The sequence below is a fragment of the Loxodonta africana genome, chromosome 22, assembly GCF_030014295.1.
Source record: "Loxodonta africana isolate mLoxAfr1 chromosome 22, mLoxAfr1.hap2, whole genome shotgun sequence".
In the NCBI taxonomy this organism is placed as follows: domain Eukaryota; kingdom Metazoa; phylum Chordata; class Mammalia; order Proboscidea; family Elephantidae; genus Loxodonta; species Loxodonta africana.
The window spans coordinates 51,016,158-51,028,989 of record NC_087363.1 but is presented as its reverse complement, the minus strand read 5'-3'; positions in this window follow the sequence as shown (position 1 = coordinate 51,028,989).

Genomic DNA, 12,832 nt, shown 5'->3' with positions numbered 1-12,832 from the left:
AAGTAAAAAGATGGTTTTGTGGCAAAATAATATACAACAGCTTTGTTTGTTTACTTAGAATTCATAATCATTCACATTTCATTGTTTTGAGCTGGATCTTAAGTCATCAAATTTTCCCTAGGAAAGGTGGCATTTTTCAGAAATATGGATCTTTAAGTTAATGTAATGTGCTTTGTCAAATTCATACCATGCTTCTACTTATTTCCCTACAATAACTTCCTTCTTACATCTAATTCATTTCAGATTCTCTCGCTGCTTCCTCTTTATCAACCAGGAGACTATTGTTTTCCTCATGTTTAAGACACCAGTTTAAATGAATTGTTCAGTGTTTCACGACTTGATGTTGGACATATACAACTACGCATTTCTTTGTGCCATCAGTCTTAATGTTTCCCCCATGTGGTATGTTATATACCTCTCTTGTGACATTCCTTTACCTCCACACAAGTTCTACTCCAGTTTCAAAGTAGAGCACAAATCACTCCTTCCTGGCTTTCCATAGACCTCCCCAGTTTCTGCACTAAGGTTTCTCGAAGACTAGGTGTCTAGCTCCTGAGAAACTTGACCAGTAGGGGATGGAGAGCTAGTAGATAAGTACTCTCCTTTTCTGTATTTTGGATGGACAACTCTGAAGTTCATTTTATACCATACGTTAGTGGAATTGGCACCCAGTCGTCCATGGTAATGACAAGCTCAATAACACACCCTTGGGTTAGTTTTCCCCTCCTTCCCTTTTCCATGCTTCATAGACATCTGCCTTAACTCCCTCCCAGTTCTCTTCCCTGGGTCTATTCTGAAACTAAACCACTTGCATGCAAGCCCTTGTCTTGATGTCTGTTTTTAGGAGATGTCAAGCTGAAACGCATTATCAGATACTTACAACTTCTAGAATCCTTGGTAGATCATTTAATGGCTTTGTGCCTCAGTTGCTTCACCAGTGTGGAATAATAATGCTAATTACTTCCTTGAAAGAAAAGAGTTAACATAACAGGCCTGAGACTGCTATCCTGAAAGAACCCTACTCGTGAGATTGGCCTGTGACTGGCATCTAAGATCTTGGTGGGTAAGCGATTCCCGACACTGATATAAAACTTTCCTTAATTGATAAGGGTAGCTTACTGTGCTTAGGCTGTTTTGCAAACACTATTGATTATGTTGAACACATTCTTTCTTTCTGGAAGTCTGGAATTTTGGTCCATGCTAGGCATAGGGTACCTATGTTACCAGCTCCAGAAAAAACCCTTGGCTCTGTGTCTCTAACAGGCCTCCATGAACATAAACACTCCACACATGTTTCTGCATTTTTGTTGCTGGGGAAGAGTGTGCTCTCTGTGGCCCTTTGTGGGAGGGAGAGCATAAGAAAACCCACACGTGGATTCTTTCTTACCCTGCCTGTGACTTTTTTCTTTTATGATCCAGCTGTGTAGACTTGCAGCACTATTGTAATAAAACTTAGCTATGAGCTCAACTATATTCTGAGTCCAGTGTGTTCTTTTCATGATTCTCTAAATATAGAGATGGTTGAGGACCCCTGACAAAGCTCTGATGGTTATTGTGAAGACTTAATGAGATAAGATTATTGTAAAGATTTATTGAGATTAGCACAATGCTTCCAATATCACAAGTATTCAATCAGTGTTAAGATTTACATTAAAGCACATTCTTTTGGCGCACTATTTTTATGGGGTACCAATTAGTTCTGAGATCCCAGTTAATCATATTGACTGAGTCTATAGGTCATTTACTGTCCAAAGATACAAAGTAATAGGTTGTTCTTAGAGGTACTATGGTTGGAATTTAGCTTGGTAATGCTCAATATAATTGCTTTAAAACCCTGGCTCTTCTCCTCTACCTTATGCATAACCCATAGGAAATGCAGAGTACTAGTTAATGACTTTTCCATCATTGTCAACAAAAGCCTCCTCCCCGAACATGCCATTCAAAAGCATTGACCCAAGCTTGCTTTTTACCTTTCTGCACCGGCACCCTCTCCTCATTTAGGGTAACCTTCCCTTCCTATCATCTTGTCAACCTCTGATTCACTCATCACGGACTGACTCACATCCTTTTTCTGGGAAGTGGTCACGGAATACTGGATTCCTCTTGGGTTTCTCCTTTCATGGAACACAATGTAGTTATACAATCATGGATTTGAGTATGCAGACTTGCGTTCTGCACCATGACTTTGCCTCTAATTTTAAGACCGTGAGCACATTGCTTAAATTTCCTGAGGTACTGTTTGGTAATCTGTAATAGAAAAATAACAGTTCATTCATTGAATAATGTTTGCTAAGCCAGCGTGGGAGGCAGGGAACAGAATGAGTTAACATACTACAGCAAGCACTTTATAGACACCAAAGCACTACCCACATGCTCACTTTTTTTTATAGTGTTTTTTAACCTCTTGCTTTATAGTTCTATGTTACCATGTCTTCTTATTTTGTTTTTATATTTCATGTCTCCAAACAGATTTGAAAAATGGGGCTGCCTCATCTACATCTTGACCTGCCCTGTGATTGCTAGCACAGTGATGCGCAGTTAGGGATCAGTAAGAATCTTCCCTTGTTTATTGATGAGGACCTGTGTGTTTACAAATAGAACATCAGAGGAGTCTTTGGAAGAGAAAAAAAGCACTGGATTGAAAGTAGCCAATCTAATGCAGAAGGGGAGCTAATGAAGTGGTAGATTTTCCTGGTTATCATGGGGAATCTTGACCTCAAATCTTCTCCAATGCTGATTAAGAGATCCTTAATTATTAGCTGCTTTAGAACTAAGTGCACTACTGCCCCGTAATTTCGTTCATTAATTATACTAATGTGTGCTGGTGTCTAAGGCAACCCTTAGATTTTCTGTCATTGGCTGTCATTTATCATACGTAGAACTATTAAGTATTCTAGAGTTTTCCTCATGGGCATCTACCACTATCACCAGTCACTGTCAGTTCTGACTCCTGGTAACACTTTATGTATCAGAGCAGAGCTTGCATTTTAGTGAGGGGAAAAAATAAACGATAAACCTAATAAATAAGTAAATAGGGCACGCTGTAACGTTAAAAACAAAAACAAAAACAAAAAACAGAAACGGTACTTCAGGGTAAGGGGAACAGGGAATGCTGGGAAGGAAGGTGGGGTGGCCATTTTGAATCAGGTTTTCTGGGAGATGCAGGGTTTTTGATGGCTGTAGGGTTTTCAATTGCTGTAGGGTTTTCAATGGCTGATTTTTTGGAATTAGATTGCCATGCCTTTCTTCTGGGTGGACTCAAACCTCCAATCTTTTTGTTAGCACCCAAGTGCATCATCATTTGCACTGCCCAGTGTCTCCCATGGAAATCTAAGATGAGTTATTTAGTAGTGACCTATGAAAATGCAAGTAGTATAAAGAAACAGTGGCATAGAATATTTATTATTGAATAACATAATGATTATTTGCCAGACAAATGTTACAGGAACTTTTAAAATGTTAGCTACTTTAATCCTTGTAACACTTTGTAGTAGTTGTAATTATTATCTCCATTTTATAGATGAAGAAACTGAGGCATCGAGTAGTAAGTGACTTACCCAAGATCACACAGTTAATTAAATGACTGAACATATTCAAAACCACTCAGTCTGACTCTATAGTATATACTTTTAGCCCCAATTTTATGCTGCCTTCATTATATGGAGTCCTGGTAGTGCAGTGGTTAAGAGCAAAGGCTGCTAACCAAAAGGTTGGCAGTTTGAATCCACCAGCCACTCCTTAGAAACTCTATGAGGCAGTTCTACTCTGTTCTATGGGGTTGCTATGAGTCGAAGTTGGCTCGATGTAAATGGGTTTAGGTTTTGGTTTCATTATATGTGTGCTTATCTATCTATGGATATATGTATCCATGTTGATGTTGATGCTGTTTTAGTTGTTTGGGGGCCAATGTGATGTCGTTACTCAAAAAAAAAAAATCTGATTTGTGGATTTGCATACTTCTGTGACTTATTTGGAAACCCTGGTGGTGTAGTGGTTAAGTGCTATGGCTGCTAAGCAAAGGGTCGGCAGTTCGAATCCGCCAGGCGCTCCTTGGAAACTCTGTGGGACAGTTCTACCCTGTCCTATAGGGTCGCTATGAGTCAGAATCGACTCAACAGCACTGGGTTTGGTTTGTTTTTTTTTGCGACTTATTTATCTTTGCATGCTTATATTTTCACTTTTGTACTTGGGTTTGAGAAGGGTAAACAAGGCAGTGGATGATAAATTATAGATGAGGAGTCCTAGGTAAATATCTCCACACTCTAAGTTGATGCAATGAGAGCAACTAATCTGAACCACGGCAGCACATCTTTGGGCATGTTTGTCAGGCAGCTGGATAGTCTCATTATAGCTGAGCTGATATCCACTACCCTTGTTCAGTGTGCGTATAATCCAGCATTAAAAGCATAAGGATGAAAAGACTCTGCCACACTTCACCTATTCAACTGCATCATTATGCCTTGACCTTTTGACCAAATAAGATTCACGTTCTCTGTCCCCGCACTTCTACCCACTTTTAATACTGCGGCACAGATTTAATGCATTGGAAACCTGTAAACGATAATAACACAAAAAAGAGTGGCCAGCATGATTAAGATTTTATTTGTAGCGTAATTCCGTTATAATTAACGTTATGTAACTGGAGAGATACGGTGTTTGCACCTCTTCCTGGCAGATGTTTTTAAGTCAGTGGCAGAAAGGAGATTAAATAGAAAACGAAGACCTATTTCTTGAAAATTGTTTTTGCATCCTGTGTTGTTGGATATATTTGTTTGTTTCCAAAACCACAGTTAATTTAGTAAGGAAAAGAAGCGATATGTTTACCAAGCATGCTAAATAAACTTGTTTACAGTGTTCTGAAGTAGTTGAACTTTTTATATTAGAGCTGAAATTATGATGTTGGTGAAGAATATTGAATATACCATGGACTTTCAGAAAAACAAACAAATCTGTCCTGGAAGAAGTACAGCCAGAATGCCCATAGAAGCAAGAATGGTGAGACTTCGTCTCACGTACTTTGAATGTGTTATCACAAGGGACCAGTCCCTGGAGAAGAACATCATGCATGGTAAAGTAGAGGGTCATTGAAAAAGAGGAAGACCACAGTGAGATGGACTGACACAGTGGCTGGAACAATTGGCTCAGACACAGCAACAATTGTGGGGATGGTACAGGACTAGGCAGTGTTTCTTTCTTTAGTACACAGGATTGCTATGAGTTGGAACTGAGTAGATGACAGCTAACAACAGGCAGTTTTTACTTTTATGAAAGGTGTGATTGAGGCCTATTGTTAGTAATCTGTTTGCATACTGAAAATTTGGACAATGGACACCTGTTAGGAGCATTCAAACTACCCAGACTTGGCAGTTCTAGCCGCTACCATTACATTTGTAAACTAAATGGGGGTCAGACTGAACCGTTTTGAGATATGACAATTATTAAACGTATACCCACAGAAACCCTGAAGGGATGCTGTGTATTGATGGGCTTTTATTTTCACATACCAGATTCTTAACTAATCCAGGACCAAATTCCACTGTTGACTCTTCACTCAGTAAAATCATATGAATATTGAGTGTTTTATTGCCAATAGATGGCATTCTTGAATAGAAACATTATGCACTGTAACTCCACCTGGTGGCCTCCACATAACCTTTTAAGTGATCGATTAAAAAGCCTTTGCCTCCCACCTCCTCCGCCCCCTTTTTAATCCCCAGTCTTATTGATGTGTTCTGAATTCTCCCTCATGGCTGTATCCATTAACTACTATATAGATGAGTTTTTTGAACTAAGCATGTGCAATTTACCATGTAGTACCTGACATTGTAATAATATCACATAACTTAAGGTTATATCCAGTGACTGAGAACAGGGGTAGATGCCTTGGGTAATGAAATCTTTCAGAATCTTTAGACCATTTTCAGGGTGCTTATTTCAGTGCCTTCCTCAATGTGCCTCTTAACAGAGAAGCAGTATGATAGGATCATCCCAGAAATCATAGCTGTGGTCTCTTGCAGGGATTTGGAGATCATCTCACTCGCTTTCCTAATTTTGCAGATGAAGCAGCTCATCTTAGATAAATTCTTTGGCCGACAAAGTTACTGGAAAAATCAGAACACCCTAATTTAAGCCTAGTGAGTTCTGCTTTCTCAAAAGTATCCAGGCACTGTTTGAATGAGAAAGCAAAATACACAGCAAAAGATAGAGGAAAAACAAAGAAAACCGCTTGGAAAATACACCCGGCATAATTATTATTGGCAATATTTCCTTATCATTCCAGCTTTTCCAGATGCCTCCTAGCTCTGTTTGGTATCTAATAAGTTATCTTTGTTTTCAGTTGATAATTTGTGAGGTAGCTTCTGCGTTCTAAAATGGCGACGTACCATCTGCAAAGAAAACCAGTAATGGATATGCATTAAAGAGTCTGCATTACATCTGGCTAAGACCCACAAACTTCATCCGCTTGTGGGGTTTCTCCATTTTCTGCATTTTATGAGGGACTACTTATCAGGTGTGCCTTTTATTCCAGACCAGGAAGTCTTTCACAGGGATTTGTGTTGATGTATCTGATAAGAAAATTCATTAAATGCATTTTTATGGAGCTGATAAGATTGGGAGCAATACCTAGAGTTAGGAAGAGGTAAGATTATTTTCTTTAGCATAAGGCAGATGGGTTGTTGATTGCCTGTGGCATAAAGAAATGTTATTTTAATCTTTATCATTTACTTCAAAACAGACTTGATCAGTTTATCAGTGTGGTGTTCCCCACAAAGAACCTCTTGCTCCTGACTTTTTTTTTCCTTCTCCCTTTCTGTTGCTTAGCCAATAGTAGCCATCTCTCTGCTAGAGACCTGTGATTGCATTTCAGTATGGTCTCACTCACAAAAGATTCAGGTTATGCTAGTGAAGACCACATACTTGTATTTCTTGTTACTTGAAGTAATGACAAAAATGATTCACTTTTTCTGAGCATTATTGCCCTGAGAATATTTTTTCTAAGGATAAAAGGCCATAGTTTTTTGGAAATACTGAGTTCTCATTTATCTTGGCTTATCTGTGCTATCGATAAGATCTGCTGTCTCAGAACTCACTCAGAAGTAACAAAAGAACAAAGTGGCAGAGAAGACAGCTATGTCTATAAATTTCAGAGATAAAAAGGAATTATTTTTGTCTGTTCTACTTCTCTGTTGAATAGAATTTGAATTGAATGATTATTATGAACTGCTTGGGATTTAATGATGCCTACATTATCAGTTTGTACACTTACCCAGGTGTGAAGGATTATGCATACCGGGATAACCTGAAAGCTATTTAGATTAGGCAGCTTATTACTACAGAAGTTATCTTAGATGAAGTAACACACACAGAACCGTGAATGTCTATCTAGGAAGAAAATAGCTCAGCCTACTTTTCAATGTGTTACAGAATATATTTAATAGAAAACTGTTGAAATTTGGAAGAAATTAAAACTCATCCTGTATCTTTTTATGTTTCTCCTTTTTATTAATTTCTATCATTGTTTTGTTAATTTGTGAACCCTTCTACATGCTTAAAATAATATTTATCCCTGATGAAAATAGAATAAAGTCTGTTAACTTGTCGGTAAGATGAGCTTTGCTAACCTGTATGATAAACACATGATGTATTATTTGAGTCACATTTTTTATTAGATTCCAAAGGCATAACATTAGTGTAATGAATGTAATCAGAACAAACATAATATAGAGAAAACAAAGAATTATAAAAACTGAGCATCATCATTGAAAGTGTGCATAAAGGCAATTAACATGGAGAATTTCTATTATACTTCTTAACTTTTCATCATTCTGAAAGTGAAACTAAACAAAAAGTTATGAGAGAAATAGCAATTAAATATTTATACAAATACTATAAATGAACAATGTGCATATGAATATTTACATTTTTATTGTAGTAAAATATATATAACACAGCATTTACCAATTCAGTATTTTTTATCTTTATTTTTTCAAGATTTTTATTTTTTTAATTTTATTTATTTTGTTGTTGTTGAGAATATACACAGCAAAAACATAACACCAATTCAACAGTTTGTACATGTACAGTTCAGTGACATTGATTACATACTTTGAGTTGTGCTATCCTTCTCACCCTCCTTTTCTGAGTTGTTCCTCCTCCATTAATATGACCTCACTGTCTTCAAAGGTTCCTATCTAATCTCTCTCGTTGCTGTTGTCAGTTTGATCCAATATAGATAGTTCTTAACAGAGCATAATGCTCAAGACAGACACTTATTACTAGTTAAGCCAAATTATTGTTTGGTTTTAAGAAAAGTTCAGGGGATATTTTTGGCTGAAGGTTTAAAGCTTATCTCAGGGCTGTAGTTTCAGGGATTCATCTAGCCTTCATGCCTCCAGAAAGTCTGCAGTCCATGAGAATTTGAAATTCTGTTCTGCACTTTTCCCCTTTTGATCGGGATTCTTCATGGACTCTTTGATCAAAATGTTCAATAATGGTAGCTGGCTATAATCCAGTTTTTCTAGTCTCATGGCAAAGGTAGCAATTGCTTCATAGAGGCAATTAGCCACACATTCCATATCCTCCTCTTGTTCCTGGCTCTCCTTCTTCCTCTGTTGATCCAGGTGAATAGAGACCAATTGTTGTGCCTTGGATGGCCTCTTGCAAGCTTTTAAGACCCCAGGAGCTATGCAGCAATCTAGGAGATAGAACAGAAGTACTAAACATGATAGTAGGCCAGTTAACTGGGACGTCCCATGAAACCACAACCCTAAACCTCCAAACCGAGGAACCAGATCCCATGAGGTGTTCGGTTGTACATAAGCAGCCTCAGCAGCTACTCTTTTTTTTCTCATTGTCGTAAGTTTATCTATCACACAACTTTTGCCAGTTCGACTTTTTATAGGTGTGCAACTTATTGACAGCAGTTATAATAATTGGCTGTGCAGCACTACCCTTAATTCATGAAATACATGGTGTATTTTGATTAATGGTTATTATGCCTACCAAGGAGCCCTGGTGGTGCAGTGGTTAAGAGTTCCGCAGCTAACCAAAGGTCCGCGATTTGAACCCACCAGCCGCTCCTTGGAAACCCTGTGGGGCAGTTCTGCTCTGTCCTGTAGGGTTGCTGTGAGTTGAAATTGACTCATTGGCAATGGATTTTTTTTTTTTTTTTGTATGTTTACCAAAGGACAAGATTTTAATAAAATACCCTCATTAGATTTTAAACTTTGATGACTTAGAAGCCACAGGAACATCTAGTACATGTGTGTTCTTAGACTTATTTATTTATTTTCATACACATTCACTCAACACCCAGTGACCACTATGAGAGAAGCATTGTTTCAGGTGATAGAATACAAATACCAGGCATGATTGGCCTATCTTCATGGGAATTACAGATGGGGGAAGGAAGATATAGCAGTAGAATAGTCTTTAAAATTTAGTGCAGGAAATGTGATAGGAGATGCAGTGAGCCATCTTAATTTAGTGGAGAAGCGTTCAGGAAGTTGTGTTTTGAAGAATGTTTAGTGAGTGCTTTTTATAAGGTATTGTGAATTGTGTACAGTGTTGTGAAAATACAGTGCAATGACAACATAATCATGATGAAATTATAGAGTGGTCTCATTGGAAGCACTTGTCAGGTTTTCATCATCTTGATCACTGCGCAAGCACTGTGATTTAGCAGGAAGCATATAGGAAGTAGAAACCTTGGTGGCATAGTGCTTAAGAGCAGTGACTGCTAACCAAATTGTCGGCAGTTCAAATCCACCAGGTGCTCCTTAGAAACTCTATGGGGTGGTTCTACTCTGTTCTCATAGGGTTGCTATGAGTCAGAATCAACTTGACAGCAATGGGTTTGGTTTGGTTTGGTTTGGTTTATATAGGAGGTGGAGATAGGTGGTCCCATTCTGTGGTTATTAGTAGTGCAACCAAAGGCCAAATACTGAGCCTCTCTTATCCAGCTCCCTTCACTGAGAACTGAGGATAATACCTGTGTATGTTCTACAAAAGTTTGACATAATGTCCAAACAAGATCGTGGGTCTGGAAACATATTTTAAATTGAAAAGTTCTTTAAAATTCAACTGCCCGGAGGCGGGGCCAAGATGGCAGAGTAGTCAGAAGCTTCTGGTGAACCCTTTTACAACAAAGGCCCCCAAAAAGCCAAGTGAAACAATTGCATTTATGAAAAGCTAGAAGCCCTGAATGTCAAAGGCAAAGTTAGAAAACGGACTGAGTGGCAGAGGGAGGGAGAGATGGTTCAGAAGCAGAGAGGAGTTGCCAGACCTGAATCGCTGGAAACCCTCAGGCTGTGGTGGGCTGGTGGTAGCATTTGACTGCAGATTGCTCAGGAAGAAACAGCCAGCTGCACAGCCTCCGCGTACCTCTGGATCCAGAAAAGAACAGCGTTCTTGGCAAAAACTAAGTACTTGTGTGTATTTTACTGTGGCTCCAGCCCCCAAGGTGGGTTAAGTGGCTTTTGATTTCCTTGGGCCTGAGATAAGGCCTGTGGCATGTCCTGAGCCATTTTCCCAGCCTTGGAGAAGGAATAAATTCAGAACTGGGGAAAGGATAATCTGCCAGCACCACTAACCTGGGGAGCTCAGGACAGAAGTGGCTCCTATCTAGGCATAAACGACCCATGGACTTTTAATTACTTTCCCCCCTGTATGGACCTGTGTGGGCCTATTTCAGGAGAATAGGCCCCTGTTGGCAGGCTGCAACAGTTTCAGCTGTGCGGTGGAGAGGTGAGTATTTGATGTTTGACACTGCTTTGCCTATTAAACAGGGTCCTCATTTACCCACATCAGGGGCATAAGGACGGGTGGCTCCACTCAGGTCCCCCGTCCACCCACGACAGAGGTCCAAGGATAACGGGTACCTCCAACCTTTTACAACCAAAAGCATTGGGTGTACAAGGTCCGTATGCAGAACCTGCCCACCTGTGCTCTCTAGGGAACAGGGACGTGCTTTCCTCACAGGCACTCGGGGGATGGTTGTCAGACCCCTGCCTTGTTCAGAGCATGACCCCCTGCAGCAAGCAGATACTGGTACCTACACAAATCACCCCTGCCCCTCTAAGACTGTAGGACAGACTCTGTACCCCACACTTGACCAACTACCCAGGCATCTGAGCTGAATTCATACAAGAAAAGTGAATGGACTGCTAGACTCCTATACCTGGTAACAGCTCTAGCCATCTGGTGATAGGACGTTAGAGCTTCAGAGGTGAAAATAATCAAGGTATCTCACTCAAGCAACCTATTTGGACATATCAAAATAAAACAAAGCAAGGAGATAAGATATAGTAAGCAAACACATAGTAAACTAATACAATAACTTATAGATGACTCAGAAACAACAATCAATATTAAGTCACATAAAGAAGCAGACCATAATCACTTCAACAAACTCTCAAAAAAAGAATCAAGGCATCTTCTGGATGAAGGTACCTTTCTGTAATTACCAGATGCAGAATACAAAAGATTAATATACAGAACTCTTTAAGACACACCAAGAATGGGATCAGGAAAGAGATCAGGCACTACAGAGAACAAGCCAAGGAACACACAGATAAAGTAGTTGAAGAAATTAAAAAGGTTTTTCAAGAACATAATGAAAAATTTAATAAGCTGGAAAAACCCATAGACAGCAATCAGAAATTCAGAAGATTAACAATAAAATTACAGAATTAGGCAACTCAATATAGTCAGAGGAACAGAATGGAGCAACTGGAAGGCAGAATTGGTGAACTTAAAGATAAAGCACTTGGCACCAATATATTTGAAGAAAAATCAGATAAAAGAATTTTAAAAAATGAAGAAACCCTAAGAATCATGTGAGACTCTATGAAGAGAAATAACCTACGAGCGATTGGAGTACCAGAACAGGGAGGGATAACAAAAAATACAGAGAGAATTGTTGAAGATTTGTTGGCAAAAAACTACCCTGATATCATGAAAGATGAGAAGTATCTGTCCAAGATGCCCATCAAACCCCAACATAATGTACATCTTAAAAGAAAGTCACTAAGACATATTATTATCAAACTTGCCAAAACCAAAGATAAAGAGAGAATTTTAAGAGTACGTAGGGATAAAGGAAAAGTCACCTACAAAGGAGAGTCAATAAGAATAAGCTCGGACTACAAAACCATGCAGGCAAGAAGGCAATGGGGTAACTTATATAAAGGATTGAAGGAAAAAAATTGCCAGCCAAAAATCATATATCCAGCAAAACTGTCTCTCAAATACAAAGGTGAAATTGGAACATTTCCAGATTAACAGAAGTTTAGAGAATTCGTAAAAAGCAAACCAAACCTACAAGAAATACTGAAGGGAGTTCTCTGGTTAGAAAATCAATAATATCAGATATCAGCCCAAGGCTAGAACAATGGACAGAGCAATTAGATGTCAGCCCAGATAGGGAAATCACAAAAATAAAACAAGATAAAAAATGCTTAAAATAGGGAAACAGCGATGTCATCATGTAAGACAACATTAAAACAATAAAGAGGGACTGAGAAATGTAGTCATAGATCTTTCATATAGAGAGGAAGACAAGGCGATATAAAGAAATAAAAGTTAGGTTTAACCTTAGAAAAATATTAAGGTAACCACAAAGGAGACTAACTATCCTACTCATCAAAATAAAATACAAGAAAAAAATAGAGACTCAGCAGAAACAAAATCAGCTACAACGAAAAGGAGGAAAGGACAATATACAAAGATAAACTACTCAGCACAAAACATTAGGTGGTAAAACGAAACTGTCAACAACATACAAAAAAAAGACATCGAAATGACAGCACTAAACTCATACCTATACATAATT